The following is a 24,103-nucleotide window of genomic DNA, read 5'->3' on the forward strand; positions in this document are numbered from 1 at the left end:
ACATAGGAGGCGCAGGCCAGTTAGGATTTGACAACCCAGTCTCATCCTAAAATGTGTAGTAGCTACATTTGTCCACATGGAAATGCGTGAGAGTTTTACAAAAACGCCCCCTAAACTGTGAGGCGGATACGTTTCATTTTTCTATTCATTTTCTACGAGCCTTCTCAGGATCACGTGACTTTGGAGGTTTGGCCTGCCGTGAGCAAAAAACATGGCGGATGCACGTTCATTTTTCGGTGGAATATCCCATAAAACAAGATATTTTGAGGACTAATTTTTATTTTGACAACATTTCTAGTGAGAAATATACCATTTTCTTTTAAAATATGCTTTCATTTAGGACATACAGTTTGTAGTTTGCTTGTTTCGTTCAACTTTTTCTCCCAAAAGCTCTGTGTTACGTTGGAGAAACACGTTAACTTTCATTCATATCTGCAGACGTGCGCGTGGGTCACGTGACTAATATGTTTCTCTTTTTTTCCGCAGAAAATTGTAAAATATGAGTGAATATGGACTGATTTATTTTTGAAAACATTTCTAGCAGTATATATCCCCTTTATTTTCGTAATATTGCAGACATGAAGTTGTTAGTTTGTTACGTTCAACTTTTCCTCAAAGGATCTGAAAGCGTCTGATCTTTTCCATTCATATATGCGGGCTGACGTGGGTCACGTGACGACGTGCCTTCCTTTTTTTTTCCTGTGGAAAATCTCGTAAAAAGGTACGTTGCGATTTATTAATTTCTTTTATTTACATATCTAGGGACCCGTGTATAGGTTTTCTCTTTCCGTGTTGCTGTTGCGGCGATCAGGCTTTGATTGACATGTGACAACAAACCGGAAAAATGTTGAGTTCAGGGACGGACCAAAGAGTTCTTTAAATTGATTTTTCTGCATTTTAATTTATTTACACTACGAGTCTAATGGTGTGTGATTAAAAAAAACTATAAATATTATGATAAATGAGATGAAACAATTATTTTGATGGAGTTTATAAAATAATTAGCATCTATTATATTCTTTTTTCTTTAACTGTCAATTTTTTTGACGTATCTCATATATTATAGTATTACAATGAAGTGCTCTAATTTATCTGTTAAAAAAGGTTTCATCACTGTTTCCTGTAGTAATTCTCAATAAAGTTTTAAATAGGATAATAATAATGGATTGGATTTATCTGCGCTTTTCAAGACACCCAAAGCGCTTACATTGTGTCCATTATTCATTCACTCCTCATTCATACTTGGTGATGGTAAGCTATGGTTGTAGCCACAGCTGCCCTGGGGCAGACTGACAGAGGCGTGGCTGCCATTTCGCGCCTACGGCCCCTCTGACCATCACCGGGATCATTCATACACATCCACACACCAGTGGAGCCACGCTGGGGGCAAGGAGGGTGAGGTGTCTTGCCCAAGGACACAACGACATTTTGGCTGGAGGGAGCGGGGATCGAACCGCCAACCCTTCGATCATTGGACGACCCGCTCAACCACCTGAGCCACTGTCGCCCCTATATTAAATAGGATATATTATCTAAAGTAAACAGGCTTTTAAGCCTTCAATTTGCCCCAATTGACATGAAGTGCGCATTTCGAAAAGCCAGTGAACGCAGCGTCATACGGGCACCCCCACCCCAATCCACCGGAAACCCCCGGATGAACCCGCAGGAAGGCGCGCGGCTGAAGAACTCTTGGACAGCTGGAAGGTGGGCGATGATTTGAACTTTTCTCTGTAGAAATGTAATGTTTAGATTTGGGAAACCAGAGATGGTTTTTAGTAAAAACGTGTTGTCTGTTTAGGATAAACGTTGAATGACGAGGCGTTTTTCCATCTTAAATTTAAAAGGCCGCAGCATCACGGTGAAGGCCTCTTCTGTATAGAGGACGGGGGCGGAAACGTCACGTGGTCTCCGCAGAGGTAAGTTTCCTTTTGGGTCATTTAGCCAGAAACGGGGGTCTGCAGCCCTTTAAACAGCTAAGAGCCTTTGTAATGTCTCACTGTCCAGAACTCAGTAGGACACACAAGGTGTCTCTTCAGCCTTTAGAAAATCAAACACTCATTTGCATTTATGTTATCTTGGAAACTTGATAACTACTGGGGTTTACAAAGGCTTTTTCTTTTTTACACATTGTAGATTTTATGTTGTTAGTACATCTCAGCCAGTATTTCTTTAAGGGCCTATATCATGCAATATCAACGTTTTAAAATTTTAAGTGTATTGTAATGTTAATTCCTCACAAAAACGAATCCACAGTAGTATTTTGATCCATTCACGCATCTCTCAGCATTCCTCTGAAACCCTCTGAGCACCAGCCCCTCCCAAATCACAATAAGAGGGTCCTCACATTGTGACGTCATCATAAGGAGGAGCAGCCTCTTCTAGGAAGAGCCTGTGCAGCTAAACCGCCTCCAGGCTAACAGACACGCCCACTTTCTCAATGGAGCTAGCGGTGATCAGCAAAATGCTTTCATTGCACAATATTCACATCCATCTTTGCAAAAGTTTGGATGGAAGAAACGCAGAAACGCTGCCGACGCGGACTCTAGGTTGATGTCATGAAATAGGCGACACCCACAAGAAACGAAAGGCGGAGCCTCAGAGATCAAGGAAATAGTTTATTCTAAATGGCTAGCATGGGATAGGCCCTCTAAATTGTGCGTATTGACCTCAAATTGATTTTTTGTGGTACGTTGTCAGGTTTAAAAAAATTCGTCATAAATGCTGGAATTTCTTAAAATATTGTGCATCACCGCTTGATAGATTATTGAAGCATTATGGGTACTGTAGTCAGGAGCCTGGCATAGTAATACTTTGCTTCAACTGTTGAGTAGATCACCAAGTTGAGTAAAGTTTGACTTATCTGACTGTTTTGTTTTGCGTGATGCGCTGTGTCGTCTGAAAAATAGGATATTTGTTTGAATTAAAAACATTTTTATTTTTTGTCGGAGAACCACAGAGGAGGGGTCAAGGAGCCACTTGTGGCTGTGGAGCCTCAGGCTGCAGACCCCTGGTCTAAACAATTATGGCTGATTTGGCTGACCACATTTATTTATCCTAGCGTTGTCAACAAAGTTAAAGAGCCGCTCCAATGGAAGTCATGTTTTTAAGATCAAACATTTTTCTCATTATTGAGAACATTAACAAAAATATAAACAGATACACAATAATATAAGATTAAAACTGTTTCTGAGTATTTATTCAAATCCCAATGGATCAGGAGAAAATGAAACTCATTGTCTCAAAAAGCTCTTAGTTGTGACGCTCTAACTGCCATGAATGAGCCAAAGTCTCTACTCCGCTCCAATTCTGATGCATCCACTTGCAGACAAATACCGGTAGATCCATTAATGTCCTGAGTTCCCTTGTCTGAGCTGGTATCTGGCTCAAAAGTGTACACATGGATAGCTCCAATGTTGCTCATTGATTTTTTTTTTTGTTATCCCTTCCGCTCGCTTAGGTTGGCATGTGCTTTGGGGTCTGCATGACCCCGCTCCAAAAAAAATATAACTCCCTCCGCTGTTTTACAGGGCATAAGTGACCCCACGAGGCATTTCTCGGTGGCCAGCACGAAACCCATTCCCTCCGCTGTTTTACAGGGCATAAGTGACCCCACGAGACAATACTTTATTTTTTTTTCTCTCCATTCCCTCCGCTGTTTTACAGGGCAGAAGTGACCCCACGAGACAATACTTTATTTTTTTTTCTCTCTCCATCCTCTCTTCATTTTCCTTACACCCCAAGACCACCAGAGGGTGGAGAGGGAAGGAGGGGGGGTATAATTTTTTTTTTTTAAATTTATTTTCATACCCCTCGCGCTGTGCTTTCGCTTGCATTCGACCCCGTATTATTAAAAAAAAAAACCATTCACTCCGCTGTTTTACGGAGCTCAAATGACCCCAAGAGACAATACTTTTTTTTTCTCCAGAAAAAAGCGTTCACTCCGCTGTTTTACGGAGTGCAAATGACCCCACGAGACAATGCTTTTTTTTCATACACTCTTCATTTTCCTTACAGCGCACGACCACCAGGGGGAGGGGAAGGGGGGGGGGGCATCAATTCATTTATTTATTTACATACCCCTCGCGCTGTGCTTTCGCGTGCATTCGACCCCTGTATTATTTAAAAAAAAGCGTTCACTCCGCTGTTTTATGGAGCTCAAATGACCCCAAGAGACAATACTTTATTTATTTTTCTCCAAAAACAAAAGCGTTCACTCCGCTGTTTTACGGAGCTAAAATGACCCCAAGAGACAATACTTTATTTTTATTTTTCTCCAAAAACAAAAGCGTTCACTCCGCTGTTTTACGGAGTGCAAATGACCCCAAGAGACAATACAGTATTTTTATTTTTCTCCAAAAACAAAAGCGTTCACTCCGCTGTTTTACGGAGCTAAAATGACCCCAAGAGACAATACAGTATTTTATTTTTTTCTCCAAAAACAAAAGCGTTCACTACGCTGTTTTACGGAGCTCAAATGACCCCAAGAGACAATACTTTATTATTTTTTACTCCAAAAACAAAAGCGTTCACTCCGCTGTTTTACGGAGTGAGAATGACCCCACTAGACTATGCTTTTTTATTTTCCTATCTTCATTTTCCTTACACCGCACGACCACCAGGGGGAAGGGGGGGGGTATATTTTTTTTAAAATTTTTTGTTATACCCCTCGCGCTGTAGTTTGGGGTGCATTTGACCCCCGTATTTTTAAAAAAAAGGGTTAGGGTTAGGGTTAGGGTTAGGGGTTAGGGTTAGGGTTAGGGGTTAGGGGTTAGGGTTAGGGTTAGGGTTAGGGGTTAGGGTTAGGGTTAGGGTTAGGGTTAGGTGGAAGGACAGGGCCCCACCTCCTTGCAGAGGCAGGGGGTGCACGGTCCATCCCCTCGTGGAACCCAGCACCCTGCTCCCAGTGAGGCTGAAAGGCCTGGCGTGCGTCATTGCGACGTTTACGACGGGAGCCAACCAGCGTCCAGCCGCCGTCTGCCATGTTGTATTGTTGCCTTGGTTATTTTAATTTAATAAGTGTTGTGTGTATGTTGTGTTGTATAAATGATGTTAAATTGAATGAACTGAAAAAAAATAGTCAAATGGTTATTTTTATTTAAAACGAAAAGAAAAAAAAATGTTTTTAATACGAAGAAAAAAGTCAAATCAAAAAGTGCCTCAGTCGCGACGTTTCGACCTTAAAAGGTCTTCCTCAGGCAATTGAGGCACAGTGAAAATGGTCTGGTTAGTGGCTGAAGTCTCTAAGAGCTGTTGGCCTTACGAGAGTCAAGCTGGAAATGAGCTCTCACCCTCCCTGCTTTTATACTCTCCTGCTCGAGCCCCTCCCCTCCCTGTTTCCAAAGTTTATTTTCAGCAGTCTGTATTTTCTGTTCTACTTATAATATGAACTTTGTTTTTAATCTATATTTATCAATTGATGTTTTATCTTTTTAAATTATTGTACCCCATGAATTTTCCTTCTCTATTAAAATGCAATAATGATTTTTATTTTTATTTTTGTTTTAATATTTAATTAAAATAGTTTTCAAATTTAATTTATATTGTTAATGAGTAACGGTTAGGGTTAGAAAAAAAGAGGGTTGGGGATAGGATTAGGATAAGGATTAGGGTTAGGGTTAGGGTTAGGATTAGGATTTAGGATTAGGGTTAAGGATAGGATTAGGATTAGGTTTAGGATTAGGGTTAGGGATAGGGGTTGGGATTTTAAAAGGAGAACCAAGTTATGAGTCTAATGTGGAAGATGTGATATGAACATATGGAAGTCCCTTAGTGTCCATACAAAAAAAGTTTGTTTCACTAATTATTGAATTGAGTCCTATAGTTTAATCCCCTCGGCTCCCTTGTGTCTAATTTCCTGATCCAATTCATTTCCATCTTTTTCCTCTGCCCTTTTGTCCATAGTGTGTTACTTTGAATCCCAGCTACTTTAAATGAATCCCAGCCATGTAATAAAAAATGTTTAACCAAAGGAGTGTGTGTCTGTTTTTTATTGATTATATTGTATTTGTGTTGTGTTATTCTGGTTAGAATATAATTTTTAGTCTCACCAATGTATTTCAGGCCACATTTATTACAAAAAATCATGTAAATACAGTTCGATGTCTTCCAATTGAAATTTTGATGGATTTTAAACACCATTTTATTGTGTGTATTTTCAATAAATTTTAATTTCACCAATGTTTTATCCTTATTTTTGTTTACTTCTTGTATTGTTGTCAATTTTGCTCTGACCAAGTAGTCTTTTAAGTTTTTATTCTTCCTATATGCCGAAATGATATTGTGGTTATTGAGTAGTCCCGATTTATGAATTATGCTGTCAAAATTTCTTTTCGCCATCATATTTATTGTAGTTCCACTCTTGGAATAAGTTGTAATCAGCGGGATAAACTGAGTACTTTGCCCTGACTGTTTTTGTATGGTTTTTAAACATCTCCGTAGGAATGATCGGGAGTATCCCCTAGAACGTAAGGCAGTGAACAATGTTTTAACTGCTTCCCAAAAGTCTTGTGAGTTAGTGCAAATTCTTTTAAATCTGAGTAATTGGGATTTAATCAGGCCCCTAAATGTATGATTTGGATGATAACTTGTCTTGTGTAATAGAGCATGAGTATTTGTTTGTTTGAAAAAAACTTTGATGTCTAGTGTGCCTGTTTTATTAAATGTTTCCCCTTTGAAAATTGTTGTGTCCAAAAAATCAATTGAATCTCTGTGATATGTATGTTTGAGTCTGATTGAAGGATCATGTGAATCTAAAATTTTGAGAAATTGTTGGAAATCCTCTAATGTGTGTGTCCAAACTCCGAAGATGTCGTCCAGATATCTCAGATAAATCAGTGGTGTCAGTTTACATTTTGCCATTGCTTTCCTTTCCCAGTCAGCCATGAAAATATTGGCATATGCCGGTGCGAATCTTTTGCCCATCGCTGTACCTTTAATTTGTAAATAGAATTGATTATTGAATTCAAAGTCATTCCTGGTTAAGTTGATTTCTAACAATTTTAAGATTTCTGGGTCAGGTCTGTTGGGGTCTGGGTGTTTTGAAAATATTTCTTTCACGGCCTTAAGTCCAGCTCCAATGTCAATATTTGTGTATAAACTGTCTATGTCAATCGTGAACATGAATGAATTTTGTGGAATTTTTAGATTATTGATCAATTTGATGAAATGATACGTGTCTTTTATATAAGATGGATGAAGTGTAGATAGTGGATTCAAATAATGATCAATGTATTCTGCTGTATGATATGTGTCACTCTCACAATCTGAGACTATTGGACGGCCTGGTGGAATTTCAAAAGGGACCGTCCACTTTTCCGGTTCTTTATGTATCTTAGGCAGTATGTAAAATCTACGTGGTCTTGGGTCCCCTTCTCCCTGTAAGTATCTCATTTGTTTTTTGTTAATGAATTTTTTCTTATATAATTGAAGCAGAATGTCTGTAATGATTGGGACCGTTTGTAAGTAGATTGGATTTTCTAATTTTTTATAATAATTTTTATCATCCAATTGTCTATTGACCTCTTTAATGTATTGATCTCGTCCAAGGATTACTATAACACTACCTTTATCTGCTGGTTTAATTACTATATGTTTGTTTTCCTGTAATTGTTTCAATGCCTGCTCTTCCTCCTTAGTTAAATTTGAAAAATTGTTGTTCGTTCTGAAATGTTTTTTCATATCCTTGTTATCTTTTCTAATCAAAGCTAAAATTTCGGGGGGCAATTTTTCATCAGGAGGTTCCCACTCAGATTTGGGTAGAAAATTGAGTATTTCTGTATTTTGACTACTGTCAAAGTACAAGGATAGTTTTATTTTTCTGTGGTATGTTTGAAGGTCTAATTTTAATTGCTGTCTTTGTCCTTTAGTAATCCGTATTATTGGGATGAATGTCAAACCCTTTTCCAAAAGAGATTCCTGTGCTTTGGTGAGGTAGAAATTTTTGGCCAAAACCATCACATTTTTTGGAACAGGTCCCCTCGTCCCCTCCTCAAAGAGGCTTGTGGGGATTATAAGTTTAAAAAGGAGACCCAATGGTCCAACATGTTCCTTCCTGTTTCGTGCGTCCAGTGAACACAATCAGTTCCCGTATGGAATTTTGCAGCTGGCAAGGCTGGAACGAATGGCATGTTCCTCACAATGTGGTCATTCAACACCTTCATTGACTGTTGCTCAGCTGTAGGAAGTTTGTTGGAGTAGTTAACCACAGGGATCCATATTTCTGCATAAGGGAAACGCTTTTTTGCTTCCCTTACTGCAGCTTGCATTTGTTTGATAGTTGTTTCCCTGATCTTTTGACTCCTGCAGTTAATCCCAAAGGATAATAGAACCTTTTCCACCATTATGCTGGATGTGGCCTTTGCCATGAGAGCCTGTGCGTGTCGAAAGTTGGCTCCTGGGTAACTGTCAATCTGGAGGTCTTCGATGTAATACCCTGGAATTCTCGACAGGTAGGAGTCCCCTAGTATCAGCCACCTTCTGTTTACGCTCAATTCCCACTCAATCATTTTTCGATTAGAGTTGGCATGGCGAGTAACAGCAGTCCTCCGAGTGTCCACAGTGGGAAGTGGTGGTATTTCCATATGTGAAGGTCCTGCTTGTGGTTCCTCCTCTTCCCTCTGATCATCATGATGGAGGGGGGAGGAGTTCGGGGATTCTGGATGCAACACAGGGCTTCTGTCGTTTTGCACCTCCAAATCCTCATCAAGCCAAAAAGGAGGTGGAATTGGGCTGACTTCCCTTGTCTCAACCAGTGGGATCTGGGACTCCTCTGAGTCCGAACTGCTCTGGGAGTCCTCAGAATCTGATGTCTCTTCTGAGGATTCTATTTCCTGGTCTGCACGCTGACTCTGAGGGGAAGTCTGTGCCTCAGTAGATCTTACTTGTGGGGCTGCGGGTGGGCCAGGTGTTTGGACCCGTCTTTTCTGTGTGCGTTGCGGCAATGGAGACAAAGTAGGATGACGTGTGAGTGTTTGAACATCCTGCTCAGTTTGCTGTTGTGCATCTCTAGTTGAGGCAGAATGGGTCTCTGCCCTGGGCTCCCTGTTTGGAGGTTGAGATGTTTGCTGCTCTGCACTCTCATTGTTTGCCGCCACCCCTCCAGTGATTAAGGCTTCTGCATGTTCAATCACATCCTGTGTGATCCGTTGGAAGTTCCTATAAGCCCATCTTTTTGCAACTTGAAAGGCCTCCTTCCAATCTGCAGGAAGATTGTTGTGAATCTCCCTGAGCATGTTGTTTAGCTGCTGCTTGTAATGTTCCTCCAAAATCAGCAGCGTGTTGTAACCCCAATTTTTTGCATTTCCCACAATCAAATCAGTGGTGGCAGCTGTTGGGGTTGCTGGTTTAATCATGGATGCTAAAACATCCACCATGCGTGCGATCTGGCGTGGAGTTTGCTTTCCAGGTGCTGGAGAAACATTTTGCAGGTGATGAACCACCTTTATGATGGCATAAAGTCTGCGGATCAGCTGTCCCATAGCTGGATCAGCTGGTTCCCGTCTGACATTTCCTGCTCTTTCCTGGTGGGAACGTGGTGGCCAGAATCCTCTGTTCCTCACCACTGCTGCATAGGACCTAAATTGTGGTCCCTGGTGCTGGTTACCACGAAAGGGAGGCACTGGCTGGTTAGGTGGAAGGACAGGGCCCCACCTCCTTGCAGAGGCAGGGGGTGCACGGTCCATCCCCTCGTGGAACCCAGCACCCTGCTCCCAGTGAGGCTGAAAGGCCTGGCGTGCGTCATTGCGACGTTTACGACGGGAGCCAACCAGCGTCCAGCCGCCGTCTGCCATGTTGTATTGTTGCCTTGGTTATTTTAATTTAATAAGTGTTGTGTGTATGTTGTGTTGTATAAATGATGTTAAATTGAATGAACTGAAAAAAAATAGTCAAATGGTTATTTTTATTTAAAACGAAAAGAAAAAAAATGTTTTTAATACGAAGAAAAAAGTCAAATCAAAAAGTGCCTCAGTCGCGACGTTTCGACCTTAAAAGGTCTTCCTCAGGCAATTGAGGCACAGTGAAAATGGTCTGGTTAGTGGCTGAAGTCTCTAAGAGCTGTTGGCCTTACGAGAGTCAAGCTGGAAATGAGCTCTCACCCTCCCTGCTTTTATACTCTCCTGCTCGAGCCCCTCCCCTCCCTGTTTCCAAAGTTTATTTTCAGCAGTCTGTATTTTCTGTTCTACTTATAATATGAACTTTGTTTTTAATCTATATTTATCAATTGATGTTTTATCTTTTTAAATTATTGTACCCCATGAATTTTCCTTCTCTATTAAAATGCAATAATGATTTTTATTTTTATTTTTGTTTTAATATTTAATTAAAATAGTTTTCAAATTTAATTTATATTGTTAATGAGTAACGGTTAGGGTTAGAAAAAAAGAGGGTTGGGGATAGGATTAGGATAAGGATTAGGGTTAGGGTTAGGGTTAGGGTTAGGGGTTAGGGTTAGGGTTAGGGTTGGGTTAGGGTTGGGGTTTGGAATGGTACGTTTGTACTTTAGTTGCAGTGGCCTGCTGTACTGAAAGAATAAATAAATAATGAGGAGTTGAAAGAGAAAATAATAATAAAAACTCAAAATTGAAACGAGCCGAGCCCGGATTTGAACCCTGGTCGCCTGTATGGGAGACAAATGCCTTTACCATTGGGCTACAGTCTTTACTGAACAAAGTGGGTTGGTAGGGGACTAAGAAAGGGAAGGAAAAAACAGTAAATTTAAAAAAAAAAAAAAAAAAAAAAAGGAATGATAATAATAATAATAGTTAGGGTTAGGGTTAGGGTTAGGGTTAGGGTTAGGGTAGGGTTAGGATTAGGAGGTGAAGCCCTACTCCAGCCAAAATTCGGGAACCTTGGCGCCCTCTTCCAGCCGGAGACGGGAAAGGCACGGTCCATCCTCTGGTCCGGTTGGCCCCGGTAATTAAGGTTGAGCGCACGGGGATTGTTGTAACGTCTCCTACCGTAGCGCACTGTGGTCCAAGCACCTCCATCTTCTTCTCCGTCGTGGAAGTACATGGTAGGTGTCAGTTTTTCCACCAAGGAAAATTTTCAGTAAAAAGGAAAACTTGAAAAATTTGAAAAAGAAAAAATAAGAAAAATGCGGGACAACCACTTAAAAGAGTGTTTTTTATTCACAAAAAATCAAAAAATAAACAATACAAAATTAGAATAAAGTGTGCTCGCTACGCGTTTCGGCAAAATTCTGCCTTCATCAGGCTCTATGCACACAAAAACGTAGCTACCACTTGGCTGAAAAGGCGCAAAAGTGAACAGAGAGACAAAGGTGGTTGCTTTATTCACTGTCATACACGCGTCGGCCTCATGGGCCCCGCGTGTCCTAAACCATGGGCCCTGCGCGTAATAAGCCATGGGCCCTGCGTGCTCTAAGCCCCTCCCCTGCATGCATGCTGCTGTATTGAGTAGAAACAACCTCGTGAATCCAACCTTCTCCTTATAAATTAGTTATTTTATTTATATTTAGGGTTAAATGAACTTATAAACATTAACTAAGGGTTAGGGTTAGGATTCAAATTAGGGTAACGGTTAGGGTTAGAAACAGAATTAGGGGTAGGGTTAAGATTAGAATAATAACAATAACAACAACAACCAAAACCATAACAAGAGTAAAAATAATAATAATGTCTCTCACACTGTTCACAACAACCCTGAGTCATACAACATTTAAGCCTGTTGGCACTCTGGTTCCGAGCAGATATATCCATCTTCTTTCCATTTTTCTCCTTTCATCATCTGTCCATACAGAGTTGCTCTGAATACCACATATTTTTAATGATCTTAAACCATGTGCCAGAAAATGTTTGACCAATGGGGTATGCACCTCTCTCTTGTGAACAATATTATATTTATGTTGCCACATTCTTGTGCTAATGGAGTTTTTGGTTTGTCCCACATATTGTTTATTACACAAAGAACAGGAAATAAGGTAAATGCAGTTTTTTGTTTTGTGTGTGAAGTTCTGTTCAATTTCAAATAGCGTGTGATTTGACTTATTTCTAATCATCTTGGGTCTCCAGAAAAATGTAGGTGATCTTTGAATTTTAGATTGCAAAGGTTTTAATTTTGCTCTAACAAGAAGATCTTTTAGGTTTTTATTCCTCCTGAATGCTGCAATTAGTTTATGATCCTCCAGTAAGCCATTATTTTGTAAAATATCCTGAAAATTGTTCTTAAAGGTTCTCTGAATTATTGTACTAGGTGATGAAAATGTTGTAATAAAGGGAATGATTTTCTTATTTTCCTCCTGTTTTCTCTGTTGAAATGTTTTGAGGCATTTTCTCAAAAATGTTCTGGAGTAACCCCTCTTGCGTAAAGCTTTGAACAAAATTTGAACAGAACTCCAAAAATCCTCAGCTCTGGTACAGATCCTGTGGAATCTCAACAATTGGGATTTAACTACACCTTTATATGTATGTTTAGGGTGAAAACTTGTTTTGTAAAGCAGAGCATGAGTGTCCGTTTCTTTAAAGAAAACCTTAATTCCTAACTGTTGTGTCTGTGCAAAATTTGGGCCTTTGTACACTGTTGTGTCCAGAAAATTAACTGCCTGACTCTGTAAATCATATTTAATTTTAATTGAAGGGTCATGATTATTTAAAACATCCACAAATTTTTGAAAATCTGTCTCTGAGTAAGACCAAATTCCCCAGATATCATCCAAATAACGATAATAATATAATGGTTTCTGTGAGCATTTATTTAGTGATTTTTCTTCCCAATCTGCCATGAATATGTTTGCATATGCAGGTGCAAACCTCTTTCCCATTGCTGTTCCTTTGATTTGAAGATAGAATTCCCCATTAAATTCAAAGTCATTTCTAGTTAAATTTATTTCCAATAGTTGTAGAATGGCCTGATCCGGTCTTTTAGAGTCTGGGTATTTTTGTAATGCATTTTTAACTGTTTGTAGACCTGCTTTGATATCTATGTTAGTGTATAGGCTGTCAATGTCCATCGTGAAAAGCAAAGCATCTGCTGGGATTTTAATACCTTTAACTATCTCTATAAAGTGATATGTGTCCTTTATGTAAGCTGGATGTTTAACAGACAGGGGATTTAAATAAAAATCGATAAACTCTGCCGTGTGGTAAGTCTCGCTACCACAATCAGAAACAATAGGTCTCCCGGATGGGAGCTGGAAAGGAATTGTCCATTTTTCCGGATCTTTGTGGATTTTTGGGAGAATATAGAATCTCCTGGGCCTGGGTTCTCTGTCTCCCCTCAGGTAGGATTTTTGTTTTGTTGTAATAAAGTTTTGTTTATGTAAATCATCTAAAATTTGGTTCACCAAAGGAATAGTTTCAAGATAAATAGGCTTATCTAATTTTTTATAATACACTGGGTCATTTAATTGTCTTTGTACTTCCAAAATGTATTGATCCCTTCCCAAAATCACCACTGCGCTGCCCTTATCTGCTGGCTTAATTACAATATGTTTATTGTGAATCAAAGACCTCAAAGCGCGTACTTCTTGTGTTGACATATTGTGTTTTTCTCTGATTGGTTTAAATATTTTAGTAAAGTCCTCCAAATCCCTTTTGATCAAACTATTGATTTCAGGTGGCAGTTTGCCAGCAGGAGGCGTCCACCTTGATGCCGGCAAAAATGGAGGGGGTTCTTCTTTATTTGAACTCTCAAAATATAAGGCTAATTTCAATTTTCTGTGATAATTTTGAATATCCAATTCTAATTGTGTCTTTTGATTTTTTTGAGTGTTAATTGTGGGAATAAAAGTTAAACCCTTATTGAGGAGATTACTTTGTTGTTCTGTCAGAGTGAAATTTTTAGTTAAAACCATAATATTTTGGGACATAAGGGGCTGTCCCCTTACATTCCCCACCCTGAATGGACTTAGGGGGCATTCAAGTTTAAAAAGGACCTCCAATGTTCTAACATTGCTCTGGCCGTATCTTCGGTCCAGTGAATAGAATCGTCCTCTGTTGCAAAGTGAGAGTCCTCCAGTAGGGGGATGTGTGACACATTTTTTTCAATATACTGATTTAGCAGTTTAATGTTATTCTGCTCCATTACAGATAGGTCACTGGAAAAATTAACTAATGGGACCCAAATCACAGCAGATGGAAATCTGCTTTTAGCTCCCCTCAGAGCCCCCTGGAGCTGTTTAACAGCCGTTTCTTTAATGTTCTGTTCCTTGGCGTTAATACCGGCTGAAATTACCACATTTTGAACCACCAAATCATCTGGAACGTGGGCTTTCTTAAGTAAAGCCTGCATGTGGCGAAAATTCGCACCTGGATAACTGTCAATCTGCAGATCTGGAATGAGATGGTCTGGAATTCTGGATAAATTCGAGTCCCCAACAATGAGAAACCTTTTCTCAACTTCCAGAGTCCAGTCAATCAGTTTTCTGTTCGTATTAGGGTGACGCTTTACCTTGAAGACCTCCTGCATAGGGGCAGGTGAATCCGCACGGGTCGCTGGCGGACCTGTTAACACAAGCTCCTCCTCTGAAGCTGGAGCCAGGGCAGATGCACTGTCCTCCTCGTATTCTGCCTCCCCCGGGCTGTCCGAAATATAATCCTGCCCCGAACCGGAAACTGGGGGCTCGTAATCCGTATCCACTCCGTCCTCATCGTCGATGCTGTCGCCCTCATCATCGTACTCCTCCTCCTCCTCATCTCCGACGTCGCGATCCTCTCCGTCGGAACTCTCCTCCTCCTGGGAGCTGTCCGGTGCTGAAGATCGGAAAGGCGGCCCCTGTGCCGCCGGTCTGGGAGCAGAGGGTGAAGCCATCTCCACGATCTGTGGGAGAAGGTCCTCCTGCACCACACAGGGGTTGCGGCGGGCTGCAGCTCGCGGTACACGCTGCTCCTTAGGAGCGGCTGCAGGAACTGAATTTGGAGACCCGTCCGGTCTCATGTCCGTCATTGTCCCCACTGAACGGTTTGTGGCCTCGTGACATTCAGCCTGAATGCTTATGGAGACCCGCTCCGGTTGACGGGTCTTCTTTTTTCTCTCTGCCGATGTGCGCGGCTCTCGGCGGTGGTCAGACCTAACCGGTGGAGGAGCCGGTGCCGCTGGACTCCGCCGCTCCGAGTCTGATCTGCAGGCGATGATCAGAGCCTCTGCCTGGTCGAGGACATCCTGCGTAATACGAGGCAGATTTCTGTAAGCCCATCGTGTCGCCACGGTGAAGGCTTCCCTCCAGTCTCTGGTTAAATCACCGGGGAGATCCTGCAACAGTCTGTCCAGCCTTTTCTGGTAGTGATCCTGAAGGATCTGCAGTGTTGTATGTCCCCAGTTTTTGGCGTTGCCTTCAATGAGGTCCAAAACCTCATCCGTAGGATCGGCGGGTTTAATGAGCGAGGCTAATGAGTCCACCGTACGAGTGATCATCAGAGGCTCAGGCTTATTCGGCGTGATGGTTACATTTTGTAAATGATGCACCATCTTAATTACAGCATGTAATTTGCGGATAAGCTGTCCAAGTCTTTCATCCGCCGGTCGCTGAAGGTCCTGCCTGAAATCTGCCGGAGGTCCAAATCTTGTCGCTCGTCTGGTCGGTGAGCCCTGGACCGCTGCTGCATACGAGCGGGGCTGTTGAAAATAAGGTCGGGACCCTCCGAAACGAGGAGGCGCTCGCCAGTTAGGATTAGGAGGTGAAGCCCTACTCCAGCCAAAATTCGGGAACCTTGGCGCCCTCTTCCAGCCGGAGACGGGAAAGGCACGGTCCATCCTCTGGTCCGGTTGGCCCCGGTAATTAAGGTTGAGCGCACGGGGATTGTTGTAACGTCTCCTACCGTAGCGCACTGTGGTCCAAGCACCTCCATCTTCTTCTCCGTCGTGGAAGTACATGGTAGGTGTCAGTTTTTCCACCAAGGAAAATTTTCAGTAAAAAGGAAAACTTGAAAAATTTGAAAAAGAAAAAATAAGAAAAATGCGGGACAACCACTTAAAAGAGTGTTTTTTATTCACAAAAAATCAAAAAATAAACAATACAAAATTAGAATAAAGTGTGCTCGCTACGCGTTTCGGCAAAATTCTGCCTTCATCAGGCTCTATGCACACAAAAACGTAGCTACCACTTGGCTGAAAAGGCGCAAAAGTGAAAAGAGAGACAAAGGTGGTTGCTTTATTCACTGTCATACACGCGTCGGCCTCATGGGCCCCGCGTGTCCTAAACCATGGGCCCTGCGCGTAATAAGCCATGGGCCCTGCGTGCTCTAAGCCCCTCCCCTGCATGCATGCTGCTGTATTGAGTAGAAACAACCTCGTGAATCCAACCTTCTCCTTATAAATTAGTTATTTTATTTATATTTAGGGTTAAATGAACTTATAAACATTAACTAAGGGTTAGGGTTAGGATTCAAATTAGGGTAACGGTTAGGGTTAGGGTTAGGGTTAGGGTTAGGGTTAGGGGTTAGGGTTAGGGGTTAGGGTTAGGGGTTAGGGGTAGGGTTAGGGTTAGGGTTTGGGTTAGGGTTAGGGGGTTAGGGGGGGGGGTTAGGGTTAGGGGGGGGGTGGGTTAGGGTTAGGGTTAGGTTAGGGTTAGGGTTAGGGTTAGGGTTAGGGTTAGGTCGAAAGGCTGTAGCCCCCCTTCCGCGGAAGTTGGGCGGTGCGCGGTCCATCCCTAAGCGGGCCTCGCTGCTACGTCCCCATTGGTTTTGTTGGAAGGTCTGTTTCCTTCCCCTCCGTGGACGGACAAGAATCCAGTCACCATCCATGCTTCTTTTAATGTCACCTTTGTTATTCTAATTTAATCAGATGTCAATGAAATTTATGTTTTTTTTGTTTGTTTTTATAAACTTTAATTTTTTGTAAGTTTTTTTTATTTTTTTAAAGAAAATAGAACAAAAAACTGAAAAAATGTGAAAAAAAAGAAAGGTGTTCAATACATATGAAAGGTGTTCAATAAAAAGAAAAGAGCGTGCTTTAGCGGCGACGTTTCGACCTGTATTCAGGTCTTCCTCAGGCCTATATAGCACGCTGGTGAAGTTGGCTGGGTTTGCTGGCACTAAGAGAGATGTTGTCCCTTCGAAGAGCAGAGCAGAAATGAGCCCTGCTCAGCCTCTCTGTATTTATAGGCTCTGGGCTCCACCCCTTGTATTTTCCCAGCTTGTATTTTTCACAGTTTCATTTAATTCTTTCCCTTTATTTTAAAGTTACTTTTTAAACATTTTTAATATCCCAATCAATTACCAAATGAAATTTTAAGGCCTTTAAATTGTAAACTTAATATATTAATATTGTAAAAGAAAAAAGTAATGATTTAAAAGTTTAATCAATTTAACTGTAACTCAAGCCAATTTTTATCTCTATACATTTATATATATCTTTTTAGGATCTTAATTTTTGTATTGCATGTTTTTAATAATCCCATCTTTAAACTGTGATGTTTATAAAAAAAATTATTTATATAATTTATTGATTTGTAAAGGATTTGGTTAGGGTTAGGGCTATATTCTAATTTTGCTTTAATGTTTCAATAATTTGGTTAGGGTTAGGGCTATATACTCAATATGGTTAGGGTTAGGGCTATGTACTCAATTTGGTTAGGGTTAGGGCTAAATACTCTGGTTAGGATTCAATTAAAGGGCCAGGTTAAGAAGATCCAATCAAGGTAAGCAATTTATTCAAGGTAAGTAATTTACAAGGTAAGTGATTAAATTCCTAATTAGGGGCTCGACTAAACTAAGGGGAGTAATCATTGAAACTGCAAAATGGGACTTTATGATAGTGGATAATTTCTTTTCATGTTTAAACCATTTGGTTCGTTTGTGTTCAATAAATATATCCATTGTCTCTCTTTTGACTTTCTTTCTTTGTCTGTCCAAATGGAATTGTTTTGTATACCTGCAACCTTTACACTATGCCATCCGTGTAAAATAAAATGTTTGACCAAATTTGTGTCTGTGTCCTTTTTATTAATAATATTGTATTTGTGTTGAGCCATTCTTGTGGAAAGTGAGTTTTTAGTTTCTCCAATATATTGAATTTTGCATTTGGAACAAAAAATGACATATACACAATTCCTTGATTTCAAAGTAAAGGTTTGGGGAAGTTTGAAGATTTTTTTGTTTACCAGATTTTGAATGTATTGTAATTTAATAAAGTGGTCTTTAAGGTTTGTATGTTTTTGATTTTGTTGTAAGGGTTGTACTTTTGCCTTCACCAAATAATCTCTTAGACTTTTGTTCCGTCTATATGCAGAGATTACTTGATGTTTTTTCAGTAATCCCTGGTCTGTAATACAGTGTTTGAAGTTATTTTTTATTTTATGATTTAGTGTTTTACTTCCTGTAGAGAAATTTGTAATCAATGGGATTTTTTCTTTTACATCGTTATGTTTTTCTCCAGAATCCTTGAGAGTTTTGAAACAACGTCGTAGAAATGATCTGGAATATCCCCTATGTCTTAAGGCAGAGAATAATATTTTCACAGCAACCCTAAAATCTTTGTCTTGGGTACAAATACGCTTAAATCGGAGTAGTTGTGACTTTACCAACCCGCTATATGTATGTTGTGGGTGAAAGCTTGATTTGAATAATAAAGAATGTGTGTCAGTGTCTTTGAAAAAAACTTTAACTTCCAATTTACCGGATTGTTCAAAAGAGTTTCCTTTGTGAATAGTTGTGTCTAAAAAATCAATAGAATGCTCATGAAAGGTATATTTTAAGCGAATGGATGGATCATGGGTATCAAGTACTTTTATAAATGTCAGAAATTCTTCTTTAGAATTGGTCCAGATTCCAAAAATGTCATCAAGGTATCTCAGATATACCAAAGGTTTTACTCTACATTTCTGTAGTGCGTTTCCTTCCCAATCAGCCATAAAAATGTTTGCATAAGACGGGGCAAATCGTTTCCCCATTGCTGTCCCTTTAATTTGTAAAAAATACTCCCCATTAAATTCAAAATCATTTCTTTTCAAATTGATTTCCAATAATTGTAGTAATTCCCAATCAGGTCGATTCTCATCTGGATATTTATTAAATATGTTTTTGATTGATCTCATGCCTGCTTCAATGTCAATGTTTGTATAGAGACTCTCAATATCAACAGAAAAAAAGAAAGAGTTGTTAGGGATAGTCAAGGTTTTAATGATGCTTATGAAATGATATGTATCTTTGATGTAGGAGGGATGTTTGATAGACAGTGGATTCAAAAAATGATCTAAATATTCTGCTGTTTGGTAAGTTTCACTCCCACAATCTGCTACGATGGGTCGTCCTGCAGGCACTTTGAAAGGCACCGTCCAATTTTTAGGATCCTTGTGAATCTTGGGTAGAATGTAAAATCTTCTCAGTCGTGGCTCTACGTCTCCCTTTAAATATTTTAGTTGTTTTTCATTAATAAATTTCTTTTCATGTAATTGGGCCAAAATTTTATGTACCTTGGGCACTGTGTTTAAATAAATAGGTTTTCTTAGTTGTTTATAATATTTTGTGTCATTTAATTGTCTTTTTGCCTCCATTATATATTGGTCTCTACCTAATATTACTACAGTACTACCTTTATCGGCAGGTTTAATAATTATATGTTTATTTTGGGCCAATTCTGTAAGTGCTCTTTGTTCCAGTAATGTTAAGTTTGGTTTCTCATCTTGCATTTTAAAGTGTTTGTAGAAGTCCTTTTCATCCTTTTTAATTAAAGTTTTGATTTCCGGAGGTAATTTGTCATTGTCAGGGATCCAAAGAGAGGTTGGCATAAATTTTTGTTGTTGTTGGTTAGTATCATTTTTATCCCCAAAATATGCAGCTAATTTTAGTTTCCTATGATAGTTTTGAAGATCATATTGAAGTTGGGTTGTGTCAAATTTACTTTTTTTAATAGTGGGAACAAAGGTTAGTCCTCTATTCAGAAGGTTCCACTGAGTCTGGGTTAGAGTGAAATTTTCAGCCAAGACCAGAACATTCTGAAGGAAAAGTGGTGTAGAACCTTTCGTCCCCTCTTCAAAAAGACTTAAGGGGCTGTCAAGTTTAAATAACTTGTCCAATGGTTAAGCATGGCTCTAGCTGTTGTTCGAGTCCAATGCACATCGTCAGGCTCAGTCTCAAAGTCAGTTTCCGGAAGAGGGGGGATGTAAGGGAAGTTCCGCCTGATGTGCTGGTTGAGTTGTTGCAGAGTCTTTCGTTCTGCATGACGTAGGTCCCTGGAGAAGTTTAGCACTGGTATCCACACCTCAGCATATGGGAACTGTTTTTTAGCAGTTCTCAACGCTGCCTGCGCTTGCTTAATTGTGGTCTGTTTGGCCTTTTGCCCTCTATGGTTTATACCAAAAGACAGTACCACTTTTTCCACCACCACATGGCTAGTCGATTTGGCCATCAGTGCTTGAGCATGGCGAAAGTTGGCTCCGGGGTAGCTCTCAATTTGTAGGTCACGGACCTGGTGTTCCTGAATCCTAGACAAATTAGAGTCTCCCAGTATCAGCCACTTTTTCCGTACATTCAAGTCCCAGTCAATCAGTTTACGATCTGAGTTTGGATGTCTCGTAACTTGATAGCTGTGTGGTCTGGGTGTGGAGAAGAGTTCATCTGAGTTCCCCCCATGGGATTCTTCATGAGAATCATCAAAAGACGCATGAACTCTTTGCACATTTGGAGATGTACTCCTGCGTAGTAGAGGCATCTGGTGTATGCTGTCTGTTTCTTCATGGTCAGAGGTAAGTGACTCCTCCTCAGAAATGCTTGATGTTTCTCTGCGTCTTCTCACTCGAGGAGGTCTCTGTTCCAGTGGACTACTGCTATCCTCGGAAACATCCTGCAGGTTGGAAACCTCCATGATGACTGCGTTGCTTTCCTCCTCCTCCCGACGTCCATACCAACGCACTCTGGCATCTGGTGATGGAATCTCCTCTGGGAGGGACCGAATCTCCAAGTCATCTTCCTGTATGACATGTTCAGTCATGGTAGCAGCTGCTCGGGTGCATGTTTTCTTATGAGTCACTACAGCCCTGTTTGGCTGTCTTTCCTGCCTAGGTGGTTCCCCTTGTTTAGCAGATGTTCTTTGCTCTGGCACTGCTCTAACTTCTTGTTCACTGTCATTCATAGCAGAAGTAATAAGTGCCTCTACATGCTCGACTACCCCATAGGACATCCGAGGCAGATTTCTGTAGGCCCACCTTGTGGCCACTTCAAAAGCCGGCTTCCAGTTTGGAACCAGGTCTATTTTCAAATCCTGTAGCAGGACCTTAAGACTGGTCTTGTAGTGATCCTCCAAAATCACTAAGGTATTATAACCCCAGTTCTTAGCGTTGCCTACGATTAAATCCATCGTGGCATTTGTAGGGGCAGCAGGTTTGATCATAGAGGACAAAATGTCCACCATACGGGATATCATCTTTGGCTCAGCCTTTCCTGGCTTAGGTGCAACATTTTGCAAATGGTGAACTGTTTTGATGATCTTATGCTTTTGTAGGGGTTAGGGTTAGGGTTAGGGTTAGGGTTAGGGGTTAGGGGTTAGGGTTAGGGTTAGGGGTTAGGGTTAGGGTTAGGGTTAGGGTTAGGGTTGGGGTTGGGGTTGGGGTTTGGATAGGTACGTTTGTACTTTATTTGCACTGGCCTGCTGTACTGAAGAAAAATAATAAAACCAATCTAAAAGAGTAAATAAAACATGTGAGACTGAAAAAAGGGCTCAGAGGTTTTATTTATTGCCCCGGCCTGGATTCGAACCCTGGTTGCCTGCGTGGGAGAGCGGTGTCCTTTCCATCATGCTATGCAAGTGTTTGGTTAACATAGGAGGTTGGGGGGATAAGAAATGAAAGGGAGACATTTTTAACCAAAAAAAAAAAAAAAGGATATATATATATATATATATATAAATACAAAATAATACATAAAAAAGGAATTCCAGTTTAAAAAGATCTATCGCAGGTTGATTAGAGACAGCTGTTATATAAAAGTGCTCAAAAGTTAAAATAAGTGCTATAAAATAAGTGCTATAAAATAAGTGCTATTAGTACATAAAGACAATCAGGTTAGAAACACAAGTAAAACGTATTAAGATAGGTTAGTAAAAACATTTTTTTAGCTGCTCCTAAAAAACCCGCAGATCATATTATTAAAATTCCTAACAAAAACAATAAATAAATAAGTAAACTACAAAGGGGGACACATAGCTTCTTGGGACTCCTTAGTTAAGTTGACTGGGGAAGGGGAGGAAGGGGGAAACCAGTTCTTTATTTCAGGCTGCCAGGGGGGGGTTTTGTTAAGGAGGGGAGGGATGCTAAGGGGAAGGTTCAAAGAGAGGGAATGGTGGGGCTAGCTACCTGTTTAGGGTGACTAGAAGAGGGGGGGGTTTGGAAAAAGGAGGGGGGGGGGAGAGGGATGGGTTTAGCTCCCTGGTTAGGGACGCTTCACCCTTTAGCTTAAGGAAGGGGAGGGTGGGGCTAGTTCCCTGTTTAGGGTGACTACAGGAGGGGGGGTGGGAAAAAGGGGGGGAGAGAGGGGTGGGTTTAGCTCCCTTGTTAGGGACGCTTCACCCGTGGGTTTATGAAAGGGGAGGGTGGGGCTAGTTCCCTGTTTAGGGTGACTAGAGGAGGGGGGGGGGGTGTGGGAAAAAGGGGAGAGGGGTGGGTTTAGCTCCCTGGTTAGGGACGCTTCACCCGTTAGCTTAACGAAGGGGAGGGTGGGGCTAGTTCCCTGTTTAGGGTGACTAGAGGAGGGGGGGTGGGAAAAAGGGGGGGGAGGGGTGGGTTTAGCTCCCTGGTTAGGGACGCTTCACCCGTTAGTTTAAGGGAGGGGAGGGTGGGGCTAGTTCCCTATTTAGGGTGACTAGAGGAGGGGGGGTGGGAAAAAGGGGGGGGGGGGAGGGGGGGGTTTAGCTCCCTTGTTAGGGACGCTTCACCCGTGGGTTTATGAAAGGGGAGGGTGGGGCTAGTTCCCTGTTTAGGGTGACTAGAGGAGGGGGGGTGGGAAAAAGGGGAGAGGGGTGGGTTTAGCTCCCTGGTTAGGGACGCTTCACCCGTTAGCTTAAGGAAGGGGAGGGTGGGGCTAGTTCCCTGTTTAGGGTGACTAGAGGAGGGGGGGTGGGAAAAAGGGGGGGAGGAGGGGTGGGTTTAGCTCCCTGGTTAGGGACGCTTCACCCGTGGGTTTAAGAAAGGGAAGGGTGGGGCTAGTTCCCTGTTTAGGGTGACTAGAGGATGGGGGGTGGGAAAAAGGGGAGAGGGGTGGGTTTAGCTCCCTGGTTAGGGATGCTAGAGGGATAAATGAAAAGAAGACGCCCAGGGTCCCGGAGGGTTGTGGAGAGGCCCCCCCTAGTGGGAGGGGAGGAATCAGATTGGGTTTCTTGCAGGTCATGTTCGACCTCTGCATGCCCGTTCATCATGCTAATTTCCTCCCCCATTGGCAAGGTTTTGCTTTGGGGGGGGGGCACACCACGCCTCCAGAGACCATGGGGGACCTGATTGGAAAAATAAAAAACTGGGGTCAGAGAATACGGCAACCAGGGTTAAATATACTGGAGGGGCTTGTATGGAATCTGTTAAGTTAAAATTAAACTCAGAGTCAGCTCCGCTCCGAGATGTAAGTCCATAGGGGTGGGCCGTGGTGAAGAATCTCTTACCTGGTTTAGCTGTTGGTTGTGTCCAAGGTGCCAGAGGGAGTTGGTGTAGATCCCTTTTTGGCTTTGCCCTGAGGTGCAAGGACGAAGAGTGTTGCCAAAAACAAGGGCAGAGGATGTAGTCCGGTGACTCTGATGCTGCCGCTCTTGGGTTTGAACCTGGTTCCTGATGAGGAGTCAGACTGGGTCACGGTGTCTTAGAGCAGTCAGCCACCAGAGAAGTGATTTGTTGGTAGTGGGAAGTCCTTGTGGGTAGGAATGCCTCTCTGGCTAGAGAGCTTTTTCCTCAGCGGTAAAAATAGAGTTTCAAAGGTTATTGTCCAGAGATGCAGATTTCTTTAAAGATTGGCCGGCTTCACAGGCAGAGTCCCTCACCATGCAAATAACCCACTTATTTAATAATACTAAAAACAGTTTCAAAAGAAACTACTAAAAGAGTTAAAAAAGGGGGTCCCAAAAGAGACAAAAAATATTAAAATCTTTATTAAAAAAATTAGTTAAAAAAGGACTTACATCCCGGAGCAGTAGGAACCCGACGTTTCGCAACGTTTGTTGCTTCCTCAGGGGT

The 24,103-nt window shown here is 41.4% G+C and overlaps 1 long non-coding RNA gene across 1 annotated transcript; it reads left to right on the top strand.

Annotated features, from left to right (window-relative positions):
* Window positions 1-733: 733 nt before the first annotated feature.
* On the top strand, window positions 734-3,146 carry LOC144996459 (uncharacterized). The gene is made up of 2 exons (XR_013659401.1): window positions 734-1,704; window positions 1,845-3,146. It is a non-coding gene; the product is annotated as an uncharacterized LOC144996459 (long non-coding RNA).
* The last annotated feature ends 20,957 nt before the right edge of the window (window positions 3,147-24,103 follow it).

This window comes from Oryzias latipes, chromosome 12 (genome assembly GCF_053564925.1).
Source record: "Oryzias latipes strain Hd-rR chromosome 12, Olatipes_Hd-rR_3.1".
NCBI lineage: Eukaryota > Metazoa > Chordata > Actinopteri > Beloniformes > Adrianichthyidae > Oryzias > Oryzias latipes.